This window comes from Polypterus senegalus, chromosome 4, assembly GCF_016835505.1.
Source record: "Polypterus senegalus isolate Bchr_013 chromosome 4, ASM1683550v1, whole genome shotgun sequence".
In the NCBI taxonomy this organism is placed as follows: domain Eukaryota; kingdom Metazoa; phylum Chordata; class Cladistia; order Polypteriformes; family Polypteridae; genus Polypterus; species Polypterus senegalus.
Window position 1 is genome coordinate 241,150,348 of NC_053157.1, and position 5,904 is coordinate 241,156,251.

Below are 5,904 nucleotides of genomic sequence, written 5' to 3' on the forward strand. Positions count from 1 at the left end.
ATAAATGTGCAGACCTTTCTGAAGACCTGCGCTCACTTTGTCATTATGGTTACTGAGTGTAGACTGATGAGCACAAAAGGCACATTAATCCATTTAAAATTAAATCAACAACACAGTAAAGTGTGCTGAAAGTGAGGGGGTCTCAATACTCTCTGACCCCCTCTATATTTATTATTAATATTAATATTCAGATCGACATTTGACCTCATTTACCTGCCCTTTTATATTTTATAAATGTTTTATTTGAAATCCTCTGCATTTGTAATCCGTGTTTAAGAACTAAACTAAGACCCCACAATGCCATCTTCACAGTTTCCATTCTTCTTCTCTTTTCTTTTTATTTTCAGCTCATGAAGCTCCAGTTTTCGCCCTCCAGCCTCCTGAACCTCAGAGCAGAGACGACTTTTTAAAATGTGAGTTTGTGCTTTGACTGAATGGATCATCATTGTGTGACTGAGGGGCTGAGAGTGATGGGGGTCTTGTGACTGGTGCATTATGGGATAGAGAGACTCAGGCAGGGAATCACCAAAGCCATCTGTTGAACTCAAGTCCTGATGTGTCAGAAACGTTCAAAATGGAAAAAAATAAAATAAAATCCACGTCATGGGGTGCACTTACTTTTTTACACGACTGTATATACAAACACAGTGTTAGTTTACAAATGTAGCACAATTGTATGTGAAATAAGTTAAAGCTGACAAAAGTCCTTGTCATCCTCCATTCTTTACTCCACAGAGCAGACACTTTGCTTTGAGTTCTCGACTTCACAAATTTTAAACATTAAAACAAATGAAAATGTCAGACAGAAAATTATTGGAGGTCTTTAGAAGTTCAAAGACCCCACTGGAGTGTCATGACATCTCAAGCTGACCGATTCCTGTAATGAGTGTCACCGGGATCTTCAGTCACTTAGTCAAGTCCTCACTCTGCTGTGTTGTGTCCTTGTGTGCCTCACACTGAATGAGGACAAGAGAAGAGGAGGAGATGAAGAAGGTCACAGCCAAGACTGGTCAAGGTGAAGACTACACGACCAGCTCCTAAGAGCTTCATGGTCCAGTGAACACAGCTGCTAATATTATCAAGCCGTTTGAGGGTCCACGGGACTGTAGCCCACCTCTCTGATGAGACCACCAGAGTAAATCTGACATCAGATTGAACAGAAGGAGAATTAAAATAGAGGAGAAAATGCAGTGTGGTGTGTTGGTGAAGACTTTGGAATTCAAACCCTGAGGCTGCTGGTTCAAATCCCACTACTGACACCACTGTGTGACCTCAGCAAGTCACTTCACCTGCCTGGGCTCTGATTGGACAAAGAAAAGAAAAGGAAACAATGGAATGTCAGATGATGGGAGTCACCTTGGATAAGTATGACAGTCAAATAATAAAAAGAGATGATAGGAAACACATGAAAGAAAGAAAGAGAGAGACAATGACAGATGCGGAAGGCACTATATGATAGATAGATAGATAGATAGATAGATAGATAGATAGATAGATAGATAGATAGATAGATAGATAGATAGATAGATAGATAGATAGATAGATAGATAGATAGATAGATTTGAAATAGTAAATACTGATTGCATCTTTTATTCACATAATTTATTTGGTTGTGAAGTGTGACATTTGATTGATTTTAAATTAAAGAAGTCGACTGTGACAATAAAACATGTCATTTAATAAAGCCAGCGATCAGTGTGGACAGTCAATCAGAACTCTGACCTCAATGGTGACCTTATGTTGTTTATCATAATTTCTGACGACTGAGATGACTTTCAAATGACTGACTTGCCTGCCTTTCACTTTGTTGTCTGTTGACGTCTTTTTATGATTTAATTTTTAGTCCCCACAGATTCTGTCCAATCAGATGAACTCTTTACCATTAGTGTCTCGTCAGCACAGCTCCTGATTGGTTCTTGTTAATTGTCTGTGTTGTGCTCCACCCCCAGTCCCGTAACACACTCCCAGATTTCCTCACTCGTTTTCTTTTCTCTCCTTTCAGACTTCTGTCCCCTCACTCTGGACATCAACACTGCACACAGACTCCTTCGTCTGTCTGAAGGGAACAAGAAGGTGACACGTGAGGGGATAGTGACTGAATATCCTGATCTCTGACTAGGACTCGCTGTTACTGGGAGGTGGAGTGCAGTGGAGACATCGTGGAGACTGGAATTGCATATAAAGGACTGAGCAGGAAAGGAGTGGACAGGGAGTGCAGCTTTGGAAACAACGACAACTCCTGGTGTTTGCAGTGGTCTTATTCCCAGTACTCTGTGTGGCACAATAACCAGCAGACTGTAATCAGCGCCCCCTACAGCCCCACAATAGGTGTGTATCTGGACTGGCCTGCTGGCTCTCTGTCATTTTATAGCGTCTCACACACAATGACCCTCCTGCACAGGTTCAACACCTCCTTCACTGAGCCCCTCTATCCAGGGTTTCGGTTTGGTCGTAACTCCAGTATAACCATCAGCCATCTGACACCATGTGACCACTGATCAGTACCCTCCTCCGGTCACTTGATGTCCCCACAGGCTCAGGTATCTTTGTGTTTGTGGTTTGGGGTCAAAATTAATTTTACACAATAGGTTGGTCAGCACCTCTGAGTGAATTTGTGGCTCCAGCAGGACCACATGCCTGTCTTAGTATCCAGAGCCTCATTCCAGTGACTATTTAGAAGCACAGAGTGACAGAAGTGACTGGAGTGCTGGCCTCTGAACAGACATTGTCTGTCCCTCTATTAGTCACTCCGGTGGTCTGTCACCTCTAAATGAATTCACTGTGAATGTCTAAAGACGAGGACTCACCGCTCAGTCACATGTCGGCCATACTGATGGAGTTTGGTGTTTTACTGAGTCACTTGGTGTCACGTTAGACATTAAACTGCACCTCCTCCTTGTTGATCCCACTGTCACCCAACCTCAAGGAGACGAGTCAGCTGACAGACTTCACCTTCAGTGTCGGTGTTCAAAGTGACAATCAGATGTGACACTTGGGGACACTTTTATCTTTCTACTGACACACACATTCCCAGGATTCATTTACTATTCCCTCAGGACCCCTCAAGGAGCGGCGTGTCACCTGACATCAGTGTGTGTGAAGAAGCCATTGAAGGCCCAGGCTGACAGCCCCCCCACTGTGTATTACAGGCCTCACCAGCAGATGGTGACTATGACTTCTAAATCTGTCATCTTCATGGAGCCTGAGGAGTTAAAAGGAAGAGGAGAAGGTGAGAAAATAGTGAGGGGTGAGGATGATAGAGAAGAGAGTCAGGGTGATAAAGGGTGAGATGAGTGACCTGAGACAGAGTGAGTCAGATGAGTGAGTCACTTGTGTGTTTGTCAGTTTTGTTCTCCCTCTTATTTTCTCCTCTTTGACTCATCACACGCTGATGGCCGTCCTGTGATCACAGATTGTATTCCTCGTTGATCAAATCCATATCTCGATGTGTGACTGACGTCTGATTTTTTAAGCACTCGCTCATCAGACAGGTTGTCACTCGATGAGCTCTTCACTGCTGACCTAAGCCCTGCTGCCCTCTTCTCTCTCCTGTCACCTCGGCCATTGCTTCAGTCCCCACTGTGTCACCTCATAAAGCCACTGGTCTGTCTGGTCACTCAGGTCCTCGTCACAGCGGCACACTGGCAGTCGTTCAAACTCTAGAGGCTGACAGCCATGTTGTCCTGTCGTCTGATGTTTGTGTTGGTTGAGGTCGTCTCCTGCTGACCTCGGGGGCTTTTAGAGCTCAGGATTAATGAAATGGAAATGTCAGTCAGCAGGGTGGGCAGGTGGGCACATTTAGGGCAAAATGTCACTTAAAAGTCGATGAGCACACTGGACACATCGCCAGTCACTGATAATCGACTCCACATCAGCTCCTGTGGCCCTCATCATGTGCTGTCAACTCAGACGCTGGTCATGTGACTTGCACTTTAGTGACATTCATGGGACTTTCAGGGCTGTGACATCAGCTGATTCTTCTGGAGACAAACTGCTCCCTCTTGTGGCCTCTCTGCATATTAAACACACGAGAAGTTAGGATGTGAAGTGTTTGGTGAGATCTAAAAAAATATATAAATAAAATAACCCTAACCCTAACCCTTGTTATGCTTCACAGTTTGCAAAATTTGTATTGCTTATTAATCTAAATAAAACAAATATGGATGACTGTTATTTGTCAAATCTGTTCATTAGGTAATTTTTGATTTGTGAATTCCGCTGATCATATCTAATTTTTTTAATGTTCTGATGATATTAGGACTTCTTGTTTATGATTAATCCTCTTTAATAAAAGGACAAGTGTCTGTGTGTCTGTCTGTGTATCTGTCCAGTCACTTTGTCTCTGTCTTTCCAACAGATAGCGCCTCACAAATATTAACACAGCTTTTATGACTCCCATTCTAATCAATTTTATCCAGTTACAGAGTTGCAGCACCAGACGTCACCACTGATATCGGCCAGCAGTTTAATGACAGAATGTTTCTTAGTGTGAGTGTGATTAGTGGGCACCATACCAGTCTGTAAACCTCTCTGCTGGCACTCAACTGCTGTTCCTGATCTGCAAAAATTTGTTGTGCTTCAGCTCTGCAAACAGAATGGCATATAACAGAGAAATAAGCACTACATTTGTCATTCCAACAGGTGGCACATCACAAACATTTCTATGAATGCACTGTACTACTACAAACATTTGTAGTATTCCATCTGTTGGAATGATAATTGCAATTCATTTTATTACTACATGCATTTTAAAATACATTCTCACAGATGGTGCACTGCAAACATTAACACTGAGATCTAAGTTGATTACTTAGAATTAAACCCATCTTAGATATGTAGCACAGCTAGTATTGTAATAAAGAGCAAAAGATATATATATATATATATATATACATATATATATATATATATATATACTAGCAGAATACCCGCGCAGAGAAGTAGTGTGTTAAAGAAGTTATGAAAAAGAAAAGCAAACATTTTAAAAATAACGTAAGATGATTGTTAATGTAATTGTTTTGTCATTGATATGGGTGTTGTTGTCATATCTATCTATTTATATATATATATTTATATATATCTGTATATATATATATATATATATATATATATATATATATATATATATATATATATATATATATATATATATATATACAAAATACCAGATTGGCATTGAGAAGTAAAAGAAAAGGAAACATTTTAATAATAGCGTAACATGATTGACAATGTAATTGTTTTGTCATTGTCATGAGTGTTGCTGGCATATATATATATATATACATATATACATATACATATCTACATATATACTGTATATACACATATATATATAAATCTACATATATATATCTACATATATATATATATTGGGGTGGGACTCGATTAAAAAAATTAATCCAATTAATTAGAGGCTGTGTAATTAATTAATCTTGATTAATCGTATGTAATCGCACACGTAAATTTGCCCCAAATCGCAAATGTTTTTTTTTAATTTAAAAGGGTTTTAGTGGGCGACAGAATCAAATAATAGACATGGACATGAATATTGTAAACTGAAGCTGTTTTAATTTCTGAAAAAAAAAGCCTTTAAACTGCATTTGAATTCAAAACAGAAACAAAAATATCATCCCTGGTTAAAATTGGGCAGACTTAAAAATAAAGTGGTAGTTTAAGTACTTTAAGTACATTTTCAGAATAGTATTGTCTTTAAATAATAATAACCAAAATTTCAACATAAAGTGCAGTTTTCTTCTAAAAAAATAAGTCAGAAACATAAAAGGTAATTTGACCAGCTTAATCTTTAAACTCTGAGTAACATTAGCCAAAATTATTTTGTACATTAGGCTAAAACAGTGTGATCATTGAACATTTTGTAATTAGATGTATTTAGAATTACTAACG

General features: G+C 39.4%; 1 long non-coding RNA gene across 1 annotated transcript; it reads left to right on the top strand.

Annotated features, from left to right (window-relative positions):
• The first annotated feature begins 375 nt into the window (after positions 1-375).
• On the top strand, positions 376-2,738 carry LOC120528336. The gene is made up of 2 exons (XR_005633490.1): positions 376-413; positions 2,003-2,738. It is a non-coding gene; the product is annotated as an uncharacterized LOC120528336 (long non-coding RNA).
• Positions 2,739-5,904: the final 3,166 nt, after the last annotated feature.